This window comes from Hemicordylus capensis, chromosome 4 (genome assembly GCF_027244095.1).
Source record: "Hemicordylus capensis ecotype Gifberg chromosome 4, rHemCap1.1.pri, whole genome shotgun sequence".
Lineage (NCBI taxonomy): Eukaryota > Metazoa > Chordata > Lepidosauria > Squamata > Cordylidae > Hemicordylus > Hemicordylus capensis.
Genome location: NC_069660.1, coordinates 139,011,720 through 139,024,276, shown reverse-complemented (window position 1 = coordinate 139,024,276; position 12,557 = coordinate 139,011,720). Strand labels below are relative to the sequence as shown.

The following is a 12,557-nucleotide window of genomic DNA, read 5'->3' as shown; positions in this document are numbered from 1 at the left end:
GCTGTAGGGTGGTGGGCCTCCTCATCAGTTACTGACTCCCTCTTAATACAGGTTCACCCAGCTGGAGGACAACACCCCCAGTTCCCTACTCCTTTTATTGGACACAAAATGACCTGGTGTGGGCTCAGACCTCGGAGGTACTGCCATGGGATGACCATTGGATTGAAAGGGCAGTCAGTGAGCAAGGAGTCTACATCATTACTCCATCAGGCATGAGCCTCCCTCCTTTTAGCATTCAGCCTACTGCCACCCACATCACGACTTAATTGCACCTGGCCTTCACCAACTGCCGGCCACTACCCCTATTTTTTGTGGGCTCAGCATTTGAGTCCGCTCTCTGCCACAGCCAAGGCTACAAGCAGAGTGCCCAGTCCCAGTGGTGTCTCGCAAACAGGCAAGGTAGCTGCCTCTGGGGCCACGGTGGTTTCCACTTCTCATTCCGTTGCTTCAAGTGTGGTGGTGCAGTACCAGGACGCCAGGTCTTCGGGCCATTATTTAACATCTTGGGGCAGTCAAGGATCAGCCAGATTGATAGATACTTGATTTACGGCCAATGGCCAAAACAGAGCAGCCCAGATCTCAGAACAGCAGGAGTAACTCCTCTCAGTGCCGGAGCAGCACAGCCTTTGCCTGCTCCTCTCAATGTCAGCACAGTGCAACCCTCAGCAGATAATCCCCCAGTTGTCCCAGGGCCCATCTCAGGAGTGTGGTTTGTAGACCCATTTATGGGAAATTGGACCTATTTTCTGGACCATCTGGTCCCCGGTTCAGTGAAATTGCTTAGTTGGGGTAATTAGTTCTCCCACAGCAACCCTTACATGGAGATATCTGCACCCCAGGCCACCATTTGCAGCAGACCATGAAAGAGAAAAGCTGACATGAGGAGTATGTGGACCTTGTTGTCTGAAAATAATTGATAAAGAATTCCAACTCTTCTGAAAAGAATTGGGACAATTGCCTTTCGGACTGTACCACATACATGGCAGTAATAATCCAAGCACAGCCTTGGCAGGCACCATTCCCAGTTAAATATTTAGACATCATTCACAGGGCTTATGATTCTTATGTGGGTGCCCTATGATGAACTTTTCTACATGTGCAGTGTCTCTTCTGTGGGAAGGACAGTGAGCACACCCAAGCCATGCCTGATGTTATGTATCAAGACAGGTCATCCTCAGGCAAAAAGGCTGATAGTGATCCTTTGCTTTCAGTGGGGACTGCTCAGAAGGCAGAAACAGGGAAGGCTGGACAGGCTAAGGGACACATCAAACTAATGTGCTGGGAATTTAACACATCGGGGAAGTGTTTTCGCACTTCTGGCCCATCCACTAGAGCCTAGGGCACCAAGCAGAAACTGCTGAAGGCCTGGGTCATGAGCCACCCCGTGAGCCAAAAGTATAGTCCATTGAGGTACAGGTGCTTGCTTGCCGCTGATGGCTGCAGCAACAAGGAGGATGAGGAGAGCATTCAGTAGGGGCGACACCACCACCCACCCCGGGGCTGGATTAAGGGCAACTGATGCCCTAAGCACAGCCCAGCAATGTTGCCCGCCCTCGGCTCCCTCCATTGCTTAACTGACAAGACATTAAGACTCAAGCAAATTATGTACTTATACCTTAATAGTTATTTAAATTTTAAAAAGTTTTCTTCTAGATTTTTTAAGGTAAAACAAGACAGTTCCACTGCCTATAATTTCTTATAAATAGCTGCAACAGAATGAATGATTGAGAAAAATATTTCATCTTCAAGGTCAGACATCATAACACACAACCATCTTTTACGTGAAGGTTTATCGATATTTTGTACTGCTCTTTACAGTAATCTTTCGCAAATTAATGCCTTTTTACTTCAGATACATAGTTTAGTAGTTTCTAGTTTAGTTGCTCACCGAGCCAAAGAAAATGTTTTTTAACAATGCAGAGTAAAGTCGAATACGGCAGATAAAAACAATTACAAAAAATCGACTAAAGTTGAGTGTGGCAGTGAAATGCAAGGTGGCAAAAGAAATGCAAGGTGACAATAAGGGAGGCGAAAAGAGAGTTTGAGGAACGTTTAGCTAAAAGTATCAAGGGGAATAACAAAAATTTTTTAAATACATCAGAAGCAGGAAACCTGCCTGGGAGGCTGTTGGACCATTAGACAATGAGGGAGTGAAAGGGATTAGTAAAGAGGATATGGAGGTTGCAGAGAAGCTCAATGAGTTCTTTGTGTCCATCTTAACGGCAGAGGATGCAGAGCATATACCTGCTCCTGAAGCAAACTTTTGGGGGATGGCGGCTAAAGAACTGAGTCAGATAAAAGTGACAAGAGATGTTTTAAACTGTATGGAAAAACTGAAAACTAACAAATCGCTAGGGCCAGATGGCATCTATCCAAGAGTCCTAAAAGAACTCAAATGTGAAATTGCTGGCCTTCTTGCCAAAATATATAACTTATCCCTGCAATCAGGCTCTGTACCAGAGGACTGGAAAGTAGCAAATGTAACACCAATTTTCAAAAAGGGATCCAGGGGTGATCCGGGAAATTACAGGCAAGTTAGCTTAACATCCATTCCAGGCAAATTGATGGAAAGCATCCTCAAGGAAAAAATTATAAAGCACATAGAAGAACAGGCCCTGCTGGGGGAGAACCAGCATGGCTTCTGCAAAAGTAAATCTTGTCTCACCAACCTTTTGGACTTCTTTGATAGTGTCAACAAGTGTGTGGATCAAGGTGATCCAGTTGACATAGTATACCTGGACTTCTAGAAAGCTTTCCACAAAGTTCCTCATCAAAGACTCCTTAGGAAACTTAGCAGTCATGGAATAAGTGGACAAGTACATGTGTGGATTGCTAATTGGTTGAAAGACAGGAAACAGAGATAAATGCGGAGTTTTCACAATGGAGGGAAGTAAGAAGTGGGGTCCCCCAGGGATGTGTACTGGGACTAGTGCTTTAAGTAGGGGTAAGCAGCAAGGTGGCCAGATTTGCAGATGATGCCAAACTCTTTCAGGTAGTGAAATCCAAAAGAAATTGTGAGAAGCTCCAAAAGGATATCTCCAAACTGAGTGAGTGGGCAACAAAATGGCAAATGTGCTTCAGTGTTGGCAAGTGTAAAGTGATACACACTGGAATAAAAAAACCCAACTTCAAGTATATGCTGATGTGATCTGAGCTGTCGGTGACTGACCAGGAGAGGGACCTTGGGGTTGTGGTGGACAGCTCACTGAAAGTGTCGACTCAATGTGTAGCAGCTATGAAAAAGGCCAATTCCATGCTAGGGATCATTAGGAAGGGGACTGAAAATAAAACGGCTACTATTATAATCCCCTTATACAAAATGATGGTGTGGCCACACCTGGAGTACTGCAAACAATTCTGGTCACCACATCTTGAAAAGGACATTGTAGAACTGGAAAAGGTGCAGAAGAGGGCAACCAAGATGATCAGGGGCCTAGAGCACCTTTCCTATGAGGCAAGGCTATAACACCTGGGGCTATCTAGTTTAGAAAAAAGGTGACTGTGGGGAGACATGATAGAGGTCTATAAAATCATGCATGGTATGGAGAAAGTGGATAGAGAAAAATTCTTCTCCCTCTCACTAGAACACTAGAATCAGGGGTCGTCCCATGAAATTGATTGCCAGGAAATCTAGGACCAACAAATGGAAGTACTTTTTCACACAACGCATAATCAACTTGTGGAATTCTCTGCCACAAGATGTAGTGACAGCCAACAACTTGGATGGCTTTAAGAAGGGTTTGGATAACTTCATGGAGGAGAGGTTTATCAACGGCTACTAGTTGGAGGAGTGTAGGCCACCTCCAGCCTCAAAGGCAGGATGCCTCTGAGTTCCAGTTGTACTTTTGGATGTTCCCTCACTCCTGAGAATCAGTGTGGCTTTGTCACTAATTGGTGGCTCTCCCTTTGAAGTTTGCCTTTTTGGATCAGCCTTCTTACTCTTGTTTGGTGGGGCCCTCTGTCTGAGTGAGCTCCTTCCCTGTTCAAAGTCTGATGTTTCTAACAGATGTCTCAGCAGGGGCGTATCTAGGGGTAGGGCAGGCAGGGCACGTGCCCCGGGCACCACTTGAAGGGGGGTGCCATTTTGTGAAAAAAAAATTTAAATGGCTGCCAAAACCCCAATGGCCACTGTGCATGCTCAAATGGCCTCTGTGAGGCTCTAGGTCATGCCAGGCTTTTCAGAGGCCATTTGAGCATGCACGGTGGCCATTTTGTTTTCAGTGGCCTTAAAAATTTTTTTTAAAAAAACGGCCACTGCACATGCTCAAATGGTCCCTGCGAGGCCCTAGAGGCCAGTGGGGTGAGGGGGAATCTTTGACAACCCCCCCCCAGCCTTTAGGAAGCCCCCCAAAGGGGCTACGGGTAAAAATAATAATAAAAAAATATGATATAAGACACTGTACACATATTCAGATTGGCACTATGTACAGAGAATCAGGGCTTGTGAATACTGAGCTGATGCTTATGAGCTAGGATTGTATTCATTTGCTCTTACTTTGCTTCTTGTGATAAGTGAGTTAAATGTGATGTCTTGCTAATATGGCTATTAATGGTGAGTTTGTCTTTGAATCAGTGTGAAACCCTTAATATTAAGGCCCACTGGGAGTTTCTTGCTCTCTTTCTCTCATTTTAACTGTCTTTCTGAAAGACTAGAATATATTCCAAGCAGTGACACAGTTTACTCTGCATATCCTTTAATTATTTACAGAGTATCTGCATAGTAGAGAATTAGACAGGCACTTCTGTTTAGTTTTCCAAGTACATCTCCACATAGTATTTGGGTATTTCATGAGCCCCCACATACTGAAATTTGTAGTTTTCCAGCATTTTTTGGTCTGGCTAAGTCCACTGCTAAATAGTTTTTGAAATATTAAAAGATTAACGAGCTTGACTTGTATTTTTCAGCTGATATTATGGTAAAGTTATCTGAAAGATGGGTGTCAGATGCTTGGACAGGGGGCGCAATTTCAGTGTTTGCCCTAGGCGCTATTTTCCCCTCTGTGTCTCAGTGAGGATGTTTCTCTTCAGGGACCAAACTAATACTGAAAATCTATTTTCCAAAAACAGATCAGATGAGTAAGAGTAACTTCATCAGCCTAGGCCCTAAGGGGTGGTGAGATAGTAAATCTCTGTCTAGCCCTTGTTGTCAGAGATTACATAAGACCTTGTGGTTTGGATCTTTTTCCATTACATCAAAATGGAACTTCCCTAACTCAGTTTCAGTTTCTTTTGCCCATTTTTGTTTTGAGATCCCTGCTTGTGTCTGGCCTTCCCCCTAGTTGTTTTTGTTCTCATTCATTCAGAATTGGGGCTGAGTCAGTAGCCGTGGCCAAGGGGCCCAGCAAATAAGCCCTGAAGCACATTGGGTGACAGACTTCTAGTGCCTTTATACTTTACACTAGGAAGGGTCTGTACTAGTTATGCCTTTCTTGATACTAACTTGTTCTGTTCTGTTTAGGTGAGTGAATCAGACCTGTGGCCATCTGGATTATTGGGCACAGCATTCCTTTCTGGGTGTCACAGAATTGCTGGGATCCCCACCTGGGTTGCTGACTGGAAGCCGACATTCTCAAGGATAATGCCCAAACACCAGTTCTCCAGTTGTTTGGGCAAGAGTATCTCATATCTCAAGTAGTCAGTTACTTGAACACATTTATGTTGTTCTGCCCTGGTTCTTTGTTTCGTTTCGTTGAAATGTTCAGTGGCTGGGTGCCTGTGACAATGGTGCCTTTAATAGGGCCAGAAAGAAGATCAATGTGGAGATTGCTAAGACACTCTCCTGGCATGGGAGAGTATTCTTTCATCAACCAGAAATCCATTTCCCTAGGCATGAGCTCTTTGGGAAAGATGGTATACACCCTTTTGTGGATGGGAGGTAAAGCTTGGAGAGGAGAACTGGTCTTGTGGTAGCAAGCATGACATTCCCTTAGCTAAGCAGGGTCCACCCTGGTTGCATATGAAAAGGAGACTAGAAGTGTGAGCCCTGTAAGATATTCCCACCAGTGGGTGGAGCCGCTCTGGGAAGAGCAGAAGGTTCCAAGTTCCCTCCCTGGCTTCTCCAAGATAGGGCTGAGAGAGATTCCTGCCTGCAACCTTGAAGACGCCACTGCAGTCTGTGTAGACAATACTGAGCTAGATAGACCAAGGGTCTGACTCAGTATATGGCAGCTTACATTACTCGGCTGAAGGGGGGTATTGCTTCAACAAAAGCATATAGGAAGCTTGCTGGTGGCCATGGGGCAAGGTCCCGCCAGCGACTCCCTTCTTTATTGATTACTGCACACACATTAGCATGGACATGCCCAATCCGTGCCCCCTGCATCCACGTCAGATGTAGGGGGCGTTGTCTGTGGCAAGACGGGGCTTTTAGCCCTGTTGCAAAGTCTCCTCTCCTCAGTCAGCGGTTCATTGAATCACTGACTGGAAGCTCCTTTCTCTGCCTCACAGAGAGGAGCTCCCAATCAGCGATTCAATGAACTGCTGACTGTGGTAGGGAAACTTTGCAATGGGGCTCAATAATCCCATCCAGGCACTGACCATACCCACTGTATCTGGTGTGGATGCAGGGGGAGTGGCCACTGGAGATCCTTCCCAGCCAGCGTTTCGTTGCAGAGCTCTCTGCCTTGCTAAGAGCAAGGCAAAGGGAAAAGCCTGCCCCGGAGCCAGCTGGATGGGAAGGAGAGGGCCATGCCTCACACTCCCAGCTGGCAAACCCGCTAGCTGGGTGTGGGAAGGTTGGGAGCAGAGGGGTGCTCTGGGCATGGGGGTGCCTTGGCGGCCAATTTCTTGACTTGCTTTGGAATATTTGTCTTATCAGCCTGCACTTGTGGTGTAGTCCAATCAGGGATTTTCCTGGTCTGGTTTTACACTTTTAATTGCCCTGTTTAACACTCTCACTGTCAGTGCAGTTATGGGCACTGCCAGGGGGAGGTCTTTTCACTGAGGTTAATAAGAACAGGCTGCCTTCCAATGTCCTCTTTCTTACAGAAGACACCTTGGGTGCATTTATCTGTGTGCTGCTTCTTGTTGTTAATTTGGCCAGACATTCATTCATTCAATTTCTGTACCACCCTTCCAAAATGTCTCAGGGCAGTTTACATTAAAACAAAACAATTAAAATTGATTAACAGTTAAAAACAGAGATGATAAAACCCCATAAAACAATAACAATCAAAACATTCAAAACTGTTTTTAAAAACCAGGTTACAAAAATTTACAACAATTAAAAAACCCTGGAAGGCCAGGCCAAACAGATAGGTTTTGAGGGCTCTCCTGAAGGCCAATAAATAATTCAAATTTTGGATTTCTTCAGGGAGTGCATTCCACAGACCAGGAGCAGCTACAGAGAAGGCCTGCCTCTGAGTCACCACCAGATGCACCAGTGGTAGCTGGAGATGGACCTCTTCAGATGACCTTAACTTGCAGTGAGGATCATGCAGAAGAAGGTTGTCTCTAAGATAACCTGGACCTAAGCCATTCAGGGCTTTAGAGGTAATAACCAGCACTTTGTATATGCCCAGAAACATATCAGCAGCCAGTACAGCTGTTTCAAAACAGGTCTCTCCGGGTTGCCCCAGAGACCAATCTGGCTGCTGCATTTTGAAGTAACGGAAGTTTCTGAACTACGTACAAAGGCAGCCCAATGTAGAGCACATTGCAATAGTCAAGCCTGGAGATTACCAGCTGATGCACCATTGTTTTGAGGTCGTCCTCTTCAAGGAATGGACGCAGCTGTCAAATCAGCTGAAGCTGACAGAAAGCACGCCTAGCCATAGCATCCACCTGAGATACCATGGTGAGACCTGGGTCCAGGAGTACTCCCAAGCTCCATACCTGCTACTTCTGGGGGAATGTATCCCCATCCAGCACAGGAAGATCTAACTCATCCCTCAGATTCTGAACCCCTACAATGAGTACCTCCGTCTTGCTTGGATTCAGTTTCAATTAGTTATTCCTCATCCAGCCCATTACTGCCTGTAGGCAGGCATTTAGGCATTAAATGAACACCATTTCCTGATGATGCAGAGGAAAAGGAGAAATAGATTTGGATGTCATTAGCATACAGATAACACCCAGTACCAAAATTCCTGATGACCTCACCTAGTGGTTTCATGTAGATATTAAAAAGCATTGGTGACAGAATGGAGCCCTGAGGGACTCCATAAAACAGCTCCAGTTTTAAGGAGCAACTGTCACCAAGTTCCACCATCTGGAATCTACCTGAGAGATAGGAGCAGAACCACTGTAAGGTATATAGAATGCTGCTAAGACATCCAAAAGAACCACTAGAGTCACACTCCCTCTGTCAATTCCCCGAAAAAGGTCATCCATCAGGCCGACCAAGGCTGTCTCAACTCCATAGCCAGTTCGAAAGCCAGTTTGTAATGAGTCTAGATAATCGGTTTCCTCCAAAACTGCCTGGAGCTAGTTAGCCACCATCCTCTCAATCACCTTTCCTAACCATGGGAGATTGAATATTGGCCTATAACTATCCATTGCTAAGGGGTCCAGGAAAGGCTTCTTAAGAAGAGGTCTGACCATTGCCTCCTTCATGTGCTTGTACCCTTCTCACCCATCTCTAATGCCTGGACACATTGGCACAACTCTTAACAACTGTACCAGTGTATAGATGTGAACCTGTGTATACTGTACTGTACATCCATTGTAAAAGTGTTGAGCATAACATGTGAATGGAGCGTCTGTCTCTTCTGTTTCTTTACACACACACACCCTTCTGTCTGCTGCCTTTGTTCAGTGGGGGAAGAGTATCTGCTCAATGGGTACATCATTCGAACAAGGAGGAGAGCAACAAAAAACCAGAAAAGAGGGAAAGCCTCAACCTGATTATCCAAAATGGAACTTATTTACAACGCGTATTGTACTGACAGCATTTCGGATGCAGTAGTCTTCAGAAGTAGGTAAAACAAGATCTTGCACGGTCTCCTCTTAATGAGTTAAATGGCAGATGTTTAGTGTGAGCGTTGAAAGACATGTTTTATAACTGCTTCCCTTATAAACACAAAACAATCTTATGTGGCTTTAACTAAGACTTTATTTCAGAAATAACTCCATTTTCTCCTTCTCTTTCCCCTCACTTTTCCTTTCTGACTCCACCCCCCACACTCTCTACAGGATCCCCTGGGACAAATTTCCAAACAACAAAACACAAAAGATTACTGGATAGAATACAACAATATGCTCGAAGAGGACTTCAGAAACTTATCTCCCTGGAAGAAAACAATCTTTTTTCTTTTTACAAAGGCAAAGATCTGACAAATATTACCTGTTGCAATGCATAGGGCAGATTAAATATAATAAATACAGTCAATGCTTGACCACCAAAGCTTTGATTTATATCACTCAAACACAGAGATGCATTAGGAGACTATCTCTTAACAACTAACCATTCTGGACTACTAACCAATAGAGTGCCTAATTAGGGAATGGGAAGCCAGCTGTTGTAACACCTTTATCTGTCGCTGTTTAGATAAAATCTAACATCAATCCAAATTAATTCAATATTACGAGAATTTCACCACTAAACTGTTCAAACTTTTCTGAAGTTTACAGCTAAACCTTACCTTCATGTTCTTAGTGGCACAACACCAGGGTAACATCATTTATCTGGGGAGCTTGGAAAACCCTCAGAAGATAAAGAGATGGATTTCACTCTTTTCCATTCTTCAGTTATTTGCCAAAAGATTGCAAGACTCTCTCGTTGCAAACGACAAATATGGCAATAAAGTATCACAGAACTACGATGTGTGTCACTCCATAAACCATGCAGTTTGAATTCTAAATTATGCAACTGTAAAAATATTGACATTTTTAAAGCCCAGACTGCCTTTGCTTTGAAAATTTTATATGTAGGAGACTTATCCTCCTTATATAATGGATGCAAATTAACTGCTGAGCTCACCACCCAAGCTGCTTGTGTGGCTTCTGATGAAGACTATTCTTATTCAGTTGTGGCTAGTTCCATTTTTGTTACAGGGATGGTCAAAAATCCATGTCTCTCTCTCTCTCTCTCTCTCTCTCTCTCTCTCTCTCTCTCTATATATATATATATATATATGATATCCATTCCATGTAGAATTCAACATATGAAGACTGGATGCATAATTCTGGATGTGACAATGACATTAATTACCTCTACTGCCATGCAGATAGTCAGATCACAACAAATCAGGGGGCAACATATACTGTAATGTGTAATTATCAACAGATATCTGAGCAGGCAGCTCAGGATCACAGTCAGATACATCGGTGGGCAGTGGAGCTGTGATGGTAAAAGTGAAAGATGAGATTCTGTAAGGATGCAGGGACATCCTCCAACGTCAGCTCAGTGATGGGGCCAATCACTTCACCCCAGCTAACTGGGCAAAGAGGCACCTTTTTAACATGGTGATTCTCTCTGTTTAGCAGGGGGAGAGTAACTAGCCCTATCCACCCCCAGCATGGTACCTCCAGTGGCTGTTGCTGGTGTCTATCTTATGTTTCTTTTTAGATTGTGAGCCCTTTGGGGACAGGGAGCCATCTTTATTTATTTATTTATTATTTCTCTATGTAAAGTGCTTTGAAAACTTTTGTTGAAAAGCAGTATATAAATATTTGTTGTTGTTGTTCATTGACCCATGGCAGGCATCAGAGGATTAGTGGCCATTCCAGTGGATTCTAGAATCCAGATTCAAAAATGTATTTCCTTCAAAGCAGATATGGCCAGTTTTTGTGTTCTTGAGAGGTACTCTGTTCTCCAGACACTAGTCTGGGGATGGTGGTGAACAATATGACTCCTTCACAAATGTTGAGGCTCAGGTGGTACAGTTGGCATCACCTACAAGTAAGAGCTTCATGTGTAGAATTGTGTGCTCTTCGATCCACAAAACACTGATAAAAGATCTTCCACACACAAATATGTATGTGAGTAGGTGTGTACAGATATCTGAATGCAGGCACAACATAAAGTCTGAACTGGGCTGAAGTTGCTTTGGAATGGGCTCTAGCTCATGGGCCACAAAGTGGCCATCACTGCTCCATACCATGCCTGGAAAAGAACCAAGTGATCTCTTGTTGCCATTATCCCTGTTCTTTTTCTTAAAGTTTTGTTTGTACTGGGATTTTCTATATATATAATTCTCTAAGGTGTATCTGTGGATTATCCTGTGTGCAGCAGCTCTCGCGAGAGTTTGCAAGCAGAAGCACTGTGGTGATTGGGCAGTGGGGATTCCATATGCAAATATGGAGGAGGTACCTGTGAGAGCAGTAGCACCATGGTGATTGGACAGTGGGGATTCCATATACAGATAGGGAGGAGGAGCCTGTGGCACCATAGTGATTGTGCAGTGGGGATTCCATATGCAGATAGAAAAGAAGAGCCTGTGATGGTTACAGTCAGTTGGAATGAAACTGTTACTGGTTGGAAGATGTTCTTGATTGTAGAGGAGAGGAATCTATCTATCATCTATCTATCTATCTATCTATCTATCTATCTATCTATCTATCTATCTATCTAAAAGAATAGTGGGCAGGGTTCTGTGAAGAGAGGGGTTGTGAGGGAGGAAAGAGCCCCTTCAGGAGAAGGAGGCTGCTGTTGTGTATATTAGATGAGGAAACAAGATGAACAAGATCTGTTCACTCAGGAAGGGGGGGAGAGTAAGAAGGGAGGAAAAAAAGAGAGAGTGGAAGAAAAACAGAGATGAAGAGAGAGTGGAGGAGAGAGAAAGAAGGGAGGGCAAGGGATGGGCCCGAGTCTGTCAGTGGCCTGAGGGGAATGAGTGGTCATGGCAGCAGCAGCAGCAGCAGCAGCAAGGAAGGCCCCAGTCAACAGGAGTCAAAACCACTGCTGCTGTTTGGGGCTACCAAGGCCATTGGCAGAAGGTGGCAGGCAGGCAAGGGATGAGCCCAGGCCTGTCAGCAGGCTGAGAGGAACGCACGGCCATGGTGGTGGCAGCAGTGAGGAAAGGCCCGGTCAACAGGAGCAGGAGCGGGGCTCAGTGAGAGTGAGGAGGTCTGGGGATAGGGGACTGCAGCTTGGCCAATATGCCGCAGCCATGCTACAGCCATGACCAAGCAGTTTGAGGGGGATGGAGTAAAGGGATGGAGGAGTGACCAAGAGGGGTGAGAGAGATGGAAGCAACTGGATGGAGGAAGAGGAGCAAGAGTGCTGCTCAGGTGAGGGTGGAGAGATCTCTGAGGTGAGGGAGGCTGTGGCAGGGGGTGAGGGGGGCAATCAAGTACTAGCATGCAGATACCCAGCACGGGTTAAGCTAGTTATTATTATTTTTAACATTTATATTCCGCTCTTCCTCCAAGGCGCCCAGAGCAGTGTACATAGTTAAGTCTCTCCTCACAACAACCCTGTGAAGTAGGTTAGGCTGAGAGAGAAATGACTGGCCCAGAATCACCCAGCAAGTATCATGGCTGGGTGGGGATTTGAACTCGGGTCTCCCCAGTCCTAGTCCAGCACTCTAACCACTACATCATGCTGGGAGGTGGAGGGAGGCTACCTTTCTGGATACCCCAGTCTATTTCTGACACCTATTCTGGGTTAATCTGGG

General features: G+C 45.0%; 1 protein-coding gene across 2 annotated transcripts in view; it reads right to left on the bottom strand.

Annotated features, from left to right (window-relative positions):
* Nucleotides 1-12,557, bottom strand: part of ATP6V1G3 (ATPase H+ transporting V1 subunit G3) — a 100,976-nt gene that overhangs the window by 39,919 nt on the left and 48,500 nt on the right. Inside the window, exon 1 of one of the 2 annotated variants that reach the window (XM_053248538.1) lies at nucleotides 9,582-9,685. The exons of the other annotated variant lie outside the window; for it this stretch is intronic. The gene's annotated coding sequence lies outside the window, so the exon portion shown is untranslated. Of the gene's footprint in view, nucleotides 1-9,581; nucleotides 9,686-12,557 lie in introns of those variants that run through there. 2 annotated transcript variants of the gene reach the window in all.